Genomic DNA, 15,052 nt, shown 5'->3' on the forward strand with positions numbered 1-15,052 from the left:
TGAAAGCTCCCAAGATTCCACGTTTCATGGAAGGTCCCCATGAAAGGCGAATTGCCACAGCGGCTCTTGGCCCGCTCACTCATTGACCCAGCTGGCAAGCCAAATGCACTCTAGTGGGACCAGTCAAGCAGGGTACACAGAATCGAAGGGCTGGGGGAGGGGAAGGAAATACTTTTGATATTACAGAAAGTAATATCTGCAGAGTCATCACCATGGGAAATAAAAATCAGGATTTCATTGGACTTCCTTATACTTTTTTATGGTTTAGTGATGTTTTTATTTTGCATTTCGAACTAGAGGTTGAGATGGACCATAATCTCTTTAGTGCTTTAGAGCCTGGGGCAGCGGGCAGGGTTTACTGGGACGCAGAGCAGGTGACTTCTCACCCACTGTGCAGCTCCCTCCCTCCTCCCTCTGGCACGCTCTGGGGAATTTTGAAATTGCCCTGTGGCCAGACCCCTTGTGTTTGCTGCCCAGGAGGACTGGGGAAGGAGGTGCTGTGTGGACAGACCATCGCCTGATTTTAATCTCAGCTCTGCCACTCTGGGCCTGAGAGCCCCCTTCCCTGTCAAGTGGGCGGCTGGACCAAATAGCGTGCACACACCCCTTGTAGTCTTAACATCCTTCTAAGTTTCGGAGCCCCGAGGTGCAGAGGAGGGCACCGGGCTGGGACCCAGGCCTGGGGTTGGGAGGGGCGGGAGGGCTGGGGGAAGGACTCGAGATGTGCAGCTGGGAAATTTGGATCAGTCTGGGAGGACTTGGTGGTTCATTCTCATGAAATGCTCTTCCTCTCACTGGATTTCTGCCCTGGGGGGTGTGGGGTTCAAGGCAGAACGCTGGCTGCTTCTTGGTGACTGAGGCTTAAATTCTGGTTTTTCAATTCTCTGTCTCCGAGTCCACTGTAAGGTAGACCTCCTCCCGCACCCTTTTGAAAACAAGTCACTTGCATTGCTATTTATATGCTGATGGCACCTGGCTTTCCAGGAGGCTGAAGGCAGGCATTGGGGAAAAGGCGTTGGCTTTGCAGGCTCTCCCGTGGACTAGCTGGGTGACCTTGGACCCGTGACATGCCTTCTTGAGACTGTTTCCACATCTGTGATGATACATGCCCACTGTGTAGTGTGATACAGGGGTCACATGAGAAGGCCGGTGTGAAACGCCGGGTGGCTTGGGGGGACGGCGGGGGAGTACACGGTAGCTGTTCTTAAGCGACACCGTAGCTCACCCCAGGGCCTGTGGGACCAGCGAAGAAAGCCCAGTGAGGTCAAGGAAGCGCACACCCTGAGCCTGGCGAGCCTGCTTGCTGCCTTAACATCTGGGGAGAAAACGTTGGAAGAAAAGCAATATGGATGGGGCCGGAGGGGGTTCCTGTTTCTCCAGGGAGGTATGCCCAGTACAACCTAAGAGGGGTGGCTGTGGGGCGAAGTCACCGACTCTTCCAGGGGTGGGTGTATTTCATCACTTATTAGTGGGAGAGTCGGGATAACGTTCTCTTGAATCCTTTCCTATGGAGCTTGCTGCGGTGAGCTTAAGAACATGGGGGGAAAGATAAGTTAAAAAAAAAAAAAATGTGTCTTTGCTCTTGGAACCAAGAGGGCGATTAAACAGATACTTGGAACCAGGACTTGCATATAAGCAAATGTTGGTCTCCAGCTTGCCTGGCCAGACCACTGTATATCTGGGAAAAGTCATCCAGACCACTTGCTCCCAGCTGGTTAGTGTGGAGGGTTCTCGCACCGCCCTGGGCTGCTGCGTCTCTCTCCCTCTCCCCCTGCCCTGCCTCTCCTCCCGTGTCTGGTGATAGCAGGCGTTCACTGTCGCCCAGGTCTGGGTGCGTGCGAACCTTGGCCAAATTGCTGAATGTTAAAACATCTGGCAAAATATCACCTTTCGACAATGGGCCTTTTCTGTAGAGCTGGGGATAAGAGGGGGCAGTGCTGAGATGCTGGAAAACCACTTAAGCCTTGACGGTGGAAATGGGCAGGGTCCAGGATCCTGACTCTGAACACAAGGGGTGAAGATGGAGCAGGGAGGGGCACTCCTTAAAATAGAAGTAGGCCCCGAGAACCGGCTCCCCGTTTCCAGAGCCCGAGGTGGGGAGAGAGGGGGCTGCGGCCAGCCTACCTTGGCATCCTCCCTTTTGTCCTTTCGGTGAATTCTGTTGTAATTAGACAAGTCGTGACAAATATCCCATTGCCCTTTGGGCCGGGGAGCTAGGAGGAGTCCTCCCTGGAAACCCAGCCCAGTTCACTTGGGAGCCATAATTAGGCAAGAGAACAGTTCACGGGCCCTTGATTCAATAAAGACCCTTTTATGATGTTGGTTTTTCCCAGAAAAATAATACCACTTTGCCCCATTTATTGCATTTAGATGTGTAATCATATTAGGGCTCAGCAGCCCCGGGGACTGAAGTTACATAGTTGGGGTTTTCACCAAAGGCTGTTACCCGGTCTTCAGAGGGAAACAGTGTCCTCGGGGGGTGGGGGGTGGGGGAGACAACAACAAGGAACATTTTTGAGGATTTTTCTCGCTTGGCATTTCAAGGACATTTTCTCCCATCAGGGTGAGAAGCGACCCAGGGAAAAAAAAAAAATAACAGAAAGTGAAACTAACTCGCCTGGCCAGTGTGGCTGCAGCCCTGCGTGCCCAGCATGGCCCCCCCCTTGTCGCTGACCGTATCTGGCAGTCAGATGGGTGGCACGTGCCCGGCAGAGGGCTGAAGGAAATGCCAGAGAGGATGCCTGTGGCCTCTGCACCGGGAGTCGTGGTGTCCCAGCACGTCTCCACCTCGATGGCAGGGCTGCAGGCGCTGGTGTGTGCAGGTGGCTGTCCTCTGCCTCGCCCAAGCCCCCCCCTGTTGGGGCAGTCAGCCCTGACTAAATATAGTCCTGGAGGTCCCTGCGGCTTTCTGTTTGTTGGAAGGCTTTGCTTGGCCCCGCCCACGGCCCCTGGAGGCCCCATCTTCCAGGCATTTGCATATGGATGGCGCTCTCACCTGCAGGCCCCCTCCCCATGCAACCATCCCCTCTTACCTTCTAACCCCAGACCTTGTGTCCGGCAATCACTAAGAACGTCTCCCAGTCACTCACGGAGTAAAAATCCCTCCTAGAAATCTGCCCAGGGCCGGGGTGTTGGTAGAGATCACCAGTGGTGTCCAGAACTTCTTTCCCAATTCGCCGTTTAGAAATCTCAGGCGATGAGGAAATTTCTGAGAGTCCATTCGTAGGTGTGCTCTATTACGAAATAGGGTAGGACCTTTCATTAAAACTGTGTTGCATTAAAAAGGGGGGAAATCCATGTAATTTCAGGACATCTAATGAAAGTTATTGCTGAAATAAATATCTTTTCAGATATCATCCTTTAATGCAGAAGAACTGGTTTGTCTATTTATAGATATTGCATGTTAAAATATTCTTTCAGCGTCACTACTCTCAAGGTGTGAGGTCTGTAGTTTTTTTTCAATCTTCTACTTTAGACTTTTTGGAAAAAGTGCGATTGTTATATATTTATAATACATAAAATTGTTTTTTGGTTCCCCCCACCCCCAAAAGGAATATAAATAGAACACCTGAAACCAGATTCTCTAATTAGTACATTTTTCTACTTAGCTGTTAGGAATTTGTGATGGGATCAGTTATTTTAGATTTCCAATGAAACTTTGGCCACAGGGAGGTACACCAGGGGAAAAAATCACTGGTTTTCTGTTTTGGCTACCACTCGCTCACCTGCTCCCCCCAAAACACCTAATGTGCCTGCCCATCAGGCAGCAACAGTGACAAGAAAACAGTTTTATTTTCCTTGTCCCAAGTAGATGGAGTTGGAAAAGTTACTCATTTATGTCAGCCTCTCTGCTCCTGGCAGTGGAGCAGGCCGATGAAGTTTGGGTTTAAATACTACTTTTTTTTCCCTACATTTTTCAGCAGTTATGTTAGTAGCTGTTCTTTGGAGAAAAAGTTCTGGTGATCTGAGTTCATTCAGTTCGTATTTTCTGTGTGCCTTGTGTGTGGTTCCTGTGCCTGGTGGCCTCGGGGTCGGTAGCCTGCAGGAGTAGGGACCTCCGACCAAGACCAAGACGTGAAGTCAGGACCCAGTGTTTGCACTTTGTAACAGTTGCCGGTGCAAGCCCATGATCATTTTATTGACTGATTGCTGCGCTGGGTCTTAGTTGCGGCAGGCATGCGGGATCTAGTTCCCTGACCAGGGATCGAACCCGAGCCCCCTGCATTCTGAGCGTGGAGTCTTACCCGCTGGACCACCAGGGAAGTCCCAAGCCCACAGTCCTTTATCCAAAATTCTGAACTCCAGAAAACTCTGAAAACCACAAGCTGTGTTTATAATGAATTTCCTGGGGAATCCTGACCCGAACTGACTTGAGACAATTAGAGTCTGTTTCTCTTGGGGAGTGTGAATCTTCATGGCTTTCACTGCAGAGACATTACTGTGTGTGATTCCGGGGGCTGCCCTATGGCATAGTATGTGGCCTGTGCACCGCGTTACCTGAAAAATTCTGAACCATGTAGGGCCTGAAGGTTTGGGGTATAAGAGGCTGCAGCCATCAGCTAACCAAGACGGCAGGCCCCATGGCCTGCAGAGCCCTTCTCTCCCCAGGCCTTGAGCTCCATGAAGGCTCAGCAAGTTTTGCTCACTGTGGTATCCTCGGTACCCAGCTGGGTGCCTGGTGCCTCCTAGGTGCTGAGTGAATACTGATCAGAAGCAAGGGTCAGCCAGCTTTGTCTGCGAAGGCCAAAGAGTAAATATTTTAGCCTTGGAGGGCCGTGGGGCCTATGTTGCAGCTCTTCTGCTCTGCTGTTGGGGTGTGAAAGCAGCCATAGATAATACATAAATGGGTGAGTACCTGTGTTCTGATAAAACTGTAAGGATGGTGGGTGGGTCTGGCCTGTGGGCCCACAGTTGGCTGACTCCTATGAGGAAGATAAACGCATCCTAAATGTAGACCCTTCCCCGTTCTGTTAGCCCTGCTGTCTGCAGGCCTGGTCTGCTTGTTTCCCTGTCCCAGTGGAGTCTCTTTACTAGGAGATAAAGGCAGGGCCCACCCCTGGCATCGGCTCCTCCCATGTTCTGGACACATGGCCGAGCGGGAGGCGCTGCCCTCCCTGGGCCGGCCTGGTTCGTGGGAGTGGGTGTTTGTGTGGACGAATGCGTTTGGGCTCCGGTCTAGCCTTGCCGAAGGCACATCGCTCGGGCCTTCACCCACTGATGAGTTTTTTGGGGGCTGAGCCGACCTCGGGGCAGGCTGGCTGTCAGCGTCGGGCCAGGCAGGGCTGGAGTTTGTGGGGCGTGGCGGGAGCTGAGGGGGGTGAGCGGGAGCGTTTAGGAGGTGTTCTTGGCCAAAGAATTTCTGGCAGAGGGACGTGGGTGAACGTAAACCCGGGGGCTCTGATGGCTGAGTTTCAGCTCTCCTGGCTGTGTCCGTCCCAGCCCTGGAGCGGCTAGCAAGGGTGGATGAGGCCAGCGAGTCCAAGAAGGCTCTCCACTGCGGTGGAGGCGCAAATCCAGCCGAGCCCTGTGGCTCCACCCCTCGGTGGGCTGGCCTGTGGAGGGGTGGCTGGAAGGAGGGCAGCACCTTGCAGAGCGCACGCCCCTAAGCTGAGCGCTGGGAGCAGCAGAGTCCCTAAGCCCGGCTTCGGCAGGCCCCCCCACCCCCCCCCCCCGGCACCACCCCCCCGCTGCAGGCCCTGGCTGTGTCTAGCTGCTTCTCTGTAGCAGAGGCGCCCCCAGGACATTCTGGGACTGCTGCCCCCTGCTCAGCCACCTCCTTCCCTAGTCCGGGTGGAACCGCTGTGTGGTTTTCTTTCGTAAGCAAACTCCGAACAAGGGCTGATGTCTCTGGTCGTTGGCCTTTCTTTTCCTTCCATCATGGTTTTGTGGGTTGCTGGCTATTTTAGGGACCGAGTTTGGAGTGGAGCCTCCTTGCTCTGCAGCTCCCTTGGAAGACTCGATGGCTTCTCAGCCCCCAGCAGAAGGGGGCAGCCCCAATGTCATCCGCGTGTGTTCCGCACAGGGCGAGGGCTTAGGGAGGCCCCGAGGAATGGCTCTAGGGGCTGGTGGGTTTGGTGGTTAGCTCTGCTGTCAGAGCCAGGCTCAGGTGGGTCCCATTGCACACCTGGCACAGCATGGGGGATCCTCTGGCCGCTGCCCGGGGCAGGCTTCCCGACCTCATCTCATTATTGAGCGCTGGGGCCAGGCAGTGCTTCTCATACTTGGGTGTCCTTGTGAACCACACAGGGAGCCTGTTAGCAGCGCAGACTCCAGGGCCCCTCGGTTGACCTAGGGGTCCTGGGGTCAGCGTTGTTAATAAGTGCGTGTGATTGCGATGTTGGGGGTTCCAGGGCCGTGCTGCCGGTGGCCGATAGGTAAAGCAGCGTGATGAGTGGAGTCAGGGGGGCAGGGAGAAAGAAGGGGCTCTAACCCAGGGAGGGGCTGCGGTCACCCCGAAAAGGTGAGCTGAGTCTTGACACAGAGCAGGGCAAAGTAATGATCGCTAACTCTGATTGAATGCTTGGTGCCAGGCACAGCTCTAAGCCTTTATGGGAATGGACTCATTTGTTTTTCCATATGTCCCCTCTTTTTTGGATTCCCTTCCCATTTAGGTCACCACAGAGCACTGAGTAGAGTTCCCTGTGCTATACAGTAGGTTCTCATTAGTTATCTCTTTTATACGCAGTAGTGTATATATGTCAATCCCAATCTCCCAATTCACCCCCCGCCTGGGTATCCATACATTTGTTCTCTACATCTGTGTCTCTGTTTGTTTCTGCTTTGCAAATAGGTCATCTGTACCATTTTTCTAGAGTCCACATATATGCGTTAATATACGATATTTGTTTTTCTGTTTCTGACTTCACTCTGTATGACAGACTCTAGGTCCATCCACGTCTCTACAAATGACCCAGTTTCGTTCCTTTTTATGGCTGGGTAATATTCCATTGTATATATGTGCCACATCTTCTTTATCCAGGAATGGACTCATTTACTTCTCCCAGCAACCCCACGAAATAGGTAGTTACCATGATCTTGGAGCACAGAGGGGTTAAGGAGCTTGCCCAAGGTTCTTGGCTAGTCGGTGGTGAACTGGGTCTCACCCTCCTCTGTTCCACTGCATTGGGGCACCCCGGGCAGCAAGACCCGCTCACGCAGAGGCTGTGCAGACCAGGGCTGGGGCTTCTTAGGAGGCGGTCATGGCGCTGAATGGTTCAGACAGCGCAGCTCGTAGTGTGTGGGGACAGTTTGGGTTTTGCTGGTGGAGTATACGGCCGTGATCTTGGTTAGGGCAGAAGGTTGCAGCAAGGTGACAGCTGCTGTAACATAGCTTTGAGGGGGCTGAGGCTGTAGTCGGGCAGCCGGGGTTCTGGGCACACGTGCTCTTTGTCTGAACAAGGCAGGACCCCAGGGTCTGGGGAGAGGGTGCAGCGTTAGTGCCCAGGGAGCAGCAAGGCCTGTGCCCTCACACCTGTCCCAGTTGCCCTCTGAGAAGGAAGAATTCTCCATGGTCTGAGTCCTTGGAGACTCCCAGGGAGCCTGGCCCAGCTCTTGGGGTCTGAGGGCAAGGGGGAAACTGCTTGGACAGGGGAAGACATTTTTGTTGGGAGCCGCCCAAGCGCTCTGTATGCTTCCTTCAGTCCCCGCGTCGCCTGCAAAGGGGGCTGCTTATTCCTATGTACTGATGTGCAAGCGGAGGCACAGAGAAGCAAAGTAACTTAGACACCGTCACACAGCAAGTAAGCAGGTAGTGGCACCAGGTCTGTCTTCTGTGGGATGCGCTTTTCACCGCAGCGGGGTCCCCCTCGTTCTGAGAGGCCACATGTCCGGCACACACGGCAGGACTGGTGACCAGGACCCCTCCCTGAGGAGTGGGTGCAGTGGCAGGGTGGGTGGGGCGGGCTCCCAGCAGCCAGCTGGGCAGATTCCAGCTGAGCTGGGGCCCTGGGTGGGATGGCCTCGCTTCAGGGGACGGGTTACCGGCCGATGGGTGGCATTCCGAGGAGTCAGAGGCCCAGGGTCTGTGGGAGTGGCCTGCTGGGGCCTTCCTGGTGGGGGGGCGGGGCGCTGATGCTCGGAGCTGAGCCTCTGCCACCCTGGAGGCTCACCTGAGTCTGGGGGCACGAGGGATCCCTCATAAAGGAGGACCTGAAACCAAGCTCTGATTCCAGAGCCCCTTTCTTCCTCCTGTCAGAAGGAAAATCGGCCACCGGCCCCTCCTGGCTGCTTTCTGGCTATCCCCTCACCCTAGCCCCAGTCTCTTCCAGCAGAGCGGGCAGCTCGCTGATTTGAACCTGAACGCCATCGGGACAAACCAGAAGCCCGCACTGCTCTTTGCCCACGACAGGCTGTTTGCGGGCAGGGGGTGGGGAGTCGCTACTATTCCTGCGTCACGACAGGCCTGTGACCGTCACTCAGCCTCTCGAGCTCAGTACCTGCAAGACGGGTCCACGCCCCGCATGTGAAGACGAGGGCCAGATGGCCCTTCCTCCGGGTCTTCCTGCTTTGCCTAGTTCTTGGGGCCCCTCGCCACTTGGGATTCCACCGGGATTCTAGCCCCCGGCTCCCTGCGGGCAGAGGCTGGCCACTCCTGGGCGTGCCTCGGGGTACGGGGCGGGGGGGGGCAGTGAAGCCGGCCACAGGCCGAGCACTGGGGAGAATCATGCCACCGCGGAGACCCCGCAGCTACCCCACCTGCCACAGAGCTTCCCGTGGGCCACCGTCTCCTCCTCGGCTCACCTGGGCCAGCCGGTCGACGCCTTACTCACCTGGAGAGTGCTCAAGGACAGCAAGAAAAATGAGGGACTTTCAGGGGCAGCTGTGTTTTCTGACTCAGTCATAATGCCCCTAAAAATCCTTCTTGTTCTTGCAGTGTGCGTCAGGCAGTGGCCCCAGCCCACCCGGCTGCTCTGGGATAGGAAGGGCTACCTGGGGTTCGACTGGCGTGTCCCTCTCCGTCGTCCTGAAATGAGAGTGAAGGGGAACTTACTGATTATTAAAACATTTTGTTGGTCGGTGCCTTGATTTGCATGTACTTTTTTTTTTTTTTTTTTTTTTTTGGTATGCGGGCCTCCCTCTGCTGTGGCCTCTCCCGTCGCAGAGCACAGGCTCCGGACGCGCAGGCCCAGCGGCCACGGCCCACGGGCCCAGCCGCTCCGTGGCATGTGGGATCCTCCCAGACCGGGGCGCGAACCCGGTTCCCCTGCATCGGCAGGCGGACGCGCAACCACTGCACCACCAGGGAAGCCCTGCATGTACTTTTATAATTTCTTCTTTGGGGAGGCCCGGGCCTCGAGACATTCCTGGGCAGATCGGAGCCCAGGAGAATGCAGGGTCTCCCCGGTTTGTGTGGGGGGCGGGTTCCGTAGAGCCCAGCTGCACATGTCCAGCGCAAGGAAGGGTAGCTTCGGGGGCACTTGTGTCCAGGGCAACAGTGTTGGGCTGGCCGGGATGCCCCGCCTGGCCTGAGAAGCTGGCACTGTTTAGGGGCGCTGGATTTTAAAACGGAAGGAGCCTCGGTCCACGCACTGAGACCCAGTGAGCTGGCCGTTTTGCATAGCCGCCTGCAGTGGATCGAGGTCTTCCCCCCTGCTGTGACCCTAGAGCCTGCTTTCTCTCTCCCAGATGGTCTCTACTCCTCTCTCACCTCCTGGGTTTCCACCATGCTCAGCAGGTGCCCCACCCACGGATACTTCTGCTGAGCCAAGGCTTTTATGGGTGGAGGTGGGGGTCCCGGGGGACTGTCAAGCAGAAATACCAATTGGTGACATGCCCCCCTTAACACCATCCCACATGTCACCGGATCCCACAGCATCGTCCTCTCTGGCAGAGGCTGGGCAGGTGGCCAGCCTGTGGATGGGTGGACAGGCAGTAAGCAGGACTGTACGTGCTCCCGTGGTCCATCCCGGGTCCTGTCAGCCTCCCAGTCAGCAGAGGAAGTTCATCCTCTAGGTATTTCTAAGGTCTCCCCCCAGGTGCCAACGCAGAAGCTCTTGTCACGCGAGAAGGTGGCCCTTGGTGGGACCCTGACGGCCACGCTCCTCCTCGGCCAGCCGAGCCCCCGGCTCCTTGGGCTCCTGCGGTCCTCACTGTGCTGCCATCCCAGCTTCCAGAGACGGTGTTTAAGGCGCTGAGTTTGCTCAGCATTCTTCTGCCCAGGGGAAGGGACGGCTCCAAGGTAAAGGTCAATACGGGATGGGGGAGTGATGTTTATTCCTTCTTGGTAAAACGTGGGCGGGGCTCTCGTGAAATGAGCTGCTCACATCCCATAGTGGACACCCTCTCTCACAGCTAAGCAATTTGCTAACCTCAAATCAGCTGTCCCTCCCTGAGGCCCGTCTGCCCTGCTCTTCCATCCCCACAAACCTCCTTGTTCCTGAGTGTGTTCCTCATTCTTTCCCCCAAAACATCTGCAAAAAACAACAGAAAAAGATAATGCATAAGAAATAAAACTGATTACTGGAGAGCATTTCAAAAATCCAGAAGGATGAAGAAGGTTTATAGATAACCCATACCTAGACATCATGTCTGCTAATGACATAGATCCTTCCAGCATTTTTTTCCTCTTTGTATGTATACCCTCACCCAGTTAGCAGGATTGGGGCATCCAAAAGTGGTGAAGCTCGTAACCCATCTGAGCGATGGCCCTGGGCCCTTGGGAGGCAGAAAGTCTCTGATTTTCTTTTTGCCAAGTGGGCCAGGGTGCGCCAAAACTTACCTCCAGCCAGCAAGCTCGTTGGGAGGTATTGGGGCAGCACTGGGTCTCTAAACCGAGACTGGTGAAGTTGCTGGGGAGGATGTGGGCTCTGGGACTTCCCTGGCCGGTGCAGGGGTTAGGTAGGACTCCATGCTTCCTCTGCAGGGGGCACGGGTCCAGTCCCTGCTCAGGGAAATAAGATCCCACAAGCTGCTCGGCCAAACAGCAGCAACACAGAAATGCGGGCTGTGCCCTGATCGCGTTCTAAGTGGGCTGCTGCTTTGCCTCCTGACTCTGGGCACACAGAAGAATCGCTTAAGGTTAAAAAAAATTTCAGGGGGGCTTCCCTGGTGGCGCAGTGGGTGAGAGTCCGCCTGCCGATGCAGGGGACACGGGTTCGAGCCCCGGTCCGGGAAGGTCCCGCGTGCCGCGGAGCAACTAAGCCCACGCGCCTAGAGCCCGTGCTCCACAGCAAGAGAAGCCACCGCACCACAACGAAGAGTAGCCCCCGCTCGCCACAACTGAAAGCCCACGTGCAGCAATGAAGACCCAACACAGCCATAAATAAATAAACTTATTAAAAAAATTTTCGGTGCCCCCCGCCCCCCCCCACCCCCAGGAGCAATTGGATCTGAATTGCTGGGTGTGGGGAGGGACCCAGGCCTTGGTACCTTTGTTTTTCTTCTTTTCCTCGGGTGATTCTGTTAAGCGGCCAGAGAACCGTCCAGGTCCATACCCACAAGCTAGCGATGGAAGAGATTTCCTCCAGCTCTGCCTTCAGAGCCTGATGGAGGAGATGGCACCATTTGCAGCTGGCAGGCTTTCACTTCCATTTGCAGCTGGCAGACTTTCACTTCCATTATGTTCTCTGCTGCTCAGTCACCTTTTGATCCTCATTTTACAGATGGAGGACCGAGGCTAAGGAGATCAGGAGACTTCCTGAAGGACGCACGTCTAGGATGCAGCAGAGCTGGGGTGTAGATCTGCAGCTTCTGACTCCCAAGGTTAGTGCTCTTTCTAAAATTGCCATTTATAATTAGCATATTTAGTTATAACAAGATACGGTCCTCACGGTGTCCTGAGCTGGGTGGGTGCCCCTGTCCCACAGCGAGGCTGGGTGATCGTCCCTTCGTCTCCCTGATGCTGAGTATGTACATGGCCAGCCTGGACCCCCGGCCCGCCCCCATCGGCCTGCCATGCCAGGGATCCCGGCTCTGGGCAGGGCAGGGTTTAGCCCCTTTTGCAGAACACGCAAGAGGTGTGGCTCAGGTCACACAGCTGGTGGGTGGCACAGGCCTAACGGTCCCTGCTCCTTGCCTGGACAGAGGCATCCAGGAAGCAGCACAGCCCACATGGGGCTTTGCTCGTCAGGGCCCTGCTCCGAGCTGGCGGCCCTCTGGGTCAGGACCCCTGCTGGGGGTGCCGCCCTCATTCCTGCAGAGCTGGACTCCCAGGGCCTGGGCAGACCGCCAGTGCAGGGAACTAGCGGGCAGGCACACTGTTGGCTCTAGGAAGTGTCACTGTTCCTGGGCCAGTCCGCAGGGCTGGAGGGCCCGGACATGACAGCAGAGACAGGAGCTGGAAGCTGAGAATGCCCCTCTCCCAGGGCCCAGCAGCTCTGGGCCTGGCCCATGGGCTTCCTTTGGCAGGGAGGGCCTGAGCTTTGTCCACACCACCTTCCCTTGCTGGGCCTGGGCTCTCGCCTTGCTCCCCACCAGCTCTTTGCGGCAGAGTACACGCTCTTGGCAATGACATCCATTTAACCTGCTTCGCAGAAGACAGGACGGTTGGGCAGGCAGACTCAGCCAGCAGCTTGGTGGGAGATGGGGTGAGGGCCCTAGGCTCAGGCTTCTCTTGCCCATATTCTTTGGGGAGCTGGCCCTAAGCTACCTTGCTTATTACCTGGGTCAGAAATAACCTCAGCTCAACTGAAAGCCTAGAGCAGTCAGGATGAGGGCAGAGCTTTGAGCTCCTAGAGTTGGTGGGCGTTTGCCCCGGAGCCAGGTCGGGGGCAGCCACTTAGCCGGGGCCTTGGGTAAAGCCCCCTCCCCTCCCAGCCTGTTGCCTTGTTTGTTTAATGGACGTAATAGTGCCCTGTAGGAGTATGTCCACTCTCTAGGCATATTCTGAACAGGTAGGATGTTGTGGCTCCCTGTCTCTCCCCTTCCCGGAGGACACTTCATCAGAGCACTCGGGAAGGTGTCTGGCGTGGAGAACAGGCTCGTTTCATGCTGGTTGCAGTGCACTGCTCAGGAAGTGAGCGTAGGTCTCCAGGCGTTGGATATAGTGTCTTCTGTCCGTGATCTCTCCAAAGATGACCTTTTCTTCAGTCCTCTCTCTGGCCCTCCTGCCCTGGCCAGACCCTGTTAGGATTGGTGGTTCTGGACTGAGAAGCTGTCCTCTTTGCCCCTTTGCCCTGTGTGCCTCTCTGGTCTGGCCCCCCCCCCCGCCCTCGAGGCCCAGGGAGTCATCCTTCCCCCCTCCTTGGGGTTCATCTTACAAGTCCGGATGCCATCAGCTCCAAGGAGTTCCCTCTGGGCCAGAGCTCCTCCCTCCTCCGCCAGCCTCCTTGGGGTGCAGACAGACAGCCCAGCACAGGCCGGAAGGGCTTTCTGTTTGCCTTGGCTGGTGGGGAAGAGATTAGTGCTCGCGTTCTGTTTTGACTATTGTATCTAACCAACACAGAGCCTGTGACATCGCAGAAAAGCAGCCTTGGGTCTTGAATGAGTTTGGGGCCTGTCCCTGATGGCCTGGCCTCTGCAGCGATGTCTGCAGGTAGGAATGGGTGATAACACCACCCCCTGGGTACGGAGAGATGTGATGACCATCTGTTGGCTTTCCCGACCCAAGGTCCACAGCCCTTCTTTTTTTCCTTCAGGGGATGACTTCTCCCCACCTCCTGGGATTCACATGGGGCCACTCCCCATCCACTGGCTTTAGAGGCAGGTATGTGTCCCAAGCTGGACACTGAGACTCCCTCTTGGGACTTTTGCAGCAACTCTGGGAAAAGAGGCATTCACTTTTCATGGGAGTTGCCACATTGATGGAACTCCTGCTCTCCACTTGAGGACGGAGCCAAGTGGTAGAGAAAGTATGCTGTCCCCAGACCTCAGCAAGCCCCTGGATCCAGCCATGCCTGAAGCGAACCACACCTCTGGACTAACCTGATTATATGGGCCAATGAATGCATTTCTTTTTCTCTAAAACTATCCTGAGTTGGATTTCTGTCATAGAAAGAGTCCTAATAAAGCTATGTTTTTCTTTGGTCTCACTTACTTAAGAAATCCACTTTGAGGTATCCACCCACTTTAAGTGTCTAATTCATAAAGTTTTTCAAATGTGTACACCCTTGTAACTACCACCACAGTCGAGCTATAGAACATTTCAAGTTCCCTCATTCCCCTTTATGGTCAATTCTCCTGACCCCAAGCAACCACTGACCTGCCTTTGTTCTAGAGAGTCATTCAGTCTTCTCTCTGGTCAAGTCCCTGGAGGTCAAGGAGAGCGTTTCTCTGATGCTCCTGTTGTGGGTCATTTCCCTTGGGACTCAGAGTCACCCCTGGGTCCGAATGTGCTGAAGCCAGAGGCACCTCTGGGTCCCACAGTTCTGTGGTCCAGGACATCCTTTGCTTCATTTGAGCCAGCTTGCCACGGAAGGAGTCCTGGCTGATACAGCTCGGCCAGGACTGCACCCTTCAGTGAAGCTCCCCTCAAGGACCGCCCCCCACCCCAGGCAAAATCAGCCATCAGTCCAGCTCACCTCCTGGGGGCCAGACACTAGTAAGTGCTTTACGTGCATTATCTCAAGTCCTCTCAGCAACCCTAGGGGAGTTACTGTTATCCCCATTTTACTGGGATGTGGGTCTTGTGTGCCTCTACAGCTCCTCTGTCCACCAGACTCCTGGCTGCTTGCTCTGCCTCAGCCATGGCTGTCTCACAAGTGAAGCTGACCCCTCCCTCCCCGACCACATCCCAGGGTAAGGGGGCTGGCTCCCCAGTGGCCGCCAAAGGGGCTGCAGAGTGGGAGCCGTGCAGGGGAGGGAGGGATGAACTTGGAGCGGTAGTGTAAGCAGCTTTTGGCAGGAAAGAGCTCTCTGCAGGAGGCCCTTTTGTCTTGCCAGTAACCTAGCACACCTTTCAGATTTTTTTTTTTTTAACATCTTTATTGGAGTATAATTGCTTTACAATGGTGTGTTAGTTTCTGCTTTATAACCAAGTGAATCAGTTATACATATACATATGTTCCCATAGCTCTTCCCTCTTGCGTCTCCCTCCCTCCCACCCTCCCTATCCCACCCCTCTAGGCGGTCACAAAGCACCGAGCTGATCTCCCTGTGCTATGCGGCTGCTTCCCAC

The 15,052-nt window shown here is 55.3% G+C and overlaps 1 long non-coding RNA gene across 4 annotated transcripts; it reads left to right on the forward strand.

The window, feature by feature from the left end:
• Positions 1–773: 773 nt before the first annotated feature.
• Positions 774–15,046, forward strand: LOC102995523 (uncharacterized). Of its 4 annotated transcripts, XR_008616686.1 has the most exons (4): positions 774–1,384; positions 11,601–11,700; positions 13,382–13,471; positions 13,575–15,046. It is a non-coding gene; the product is annotated as an uncharacterized lncRNA (long non-coding RNA). The 4 variants fall into 4 exon arrangements; XR_003678495.2 differs by having other exon boundaries at positions 777–1,384; positions 13,382–15,046; XR_003678497.2 differs by lacking the exon at positions 13,382–13,471 and having other exon boundaries at positions 786–1,384.
• Positions 15,047–15,052: the final 6 nt, after the last annotated feature.

The sequence above is a fragment of the Physeter macrocephalus genome, unplaced genomic scaffold (assembly GCF_002837175.3).
Source record: "Physeter macrocephalus isolate SW-GA unplaced genomic scaffold, ASM283717v5 random_391, whole genome shotgun sequence".
Lineage (NCBI taxonomy): Eukaryota > Metazoa > Chordata > Mammalia > Artiodactyla > Physeteridae > Physeter > Physeter macrocephalus.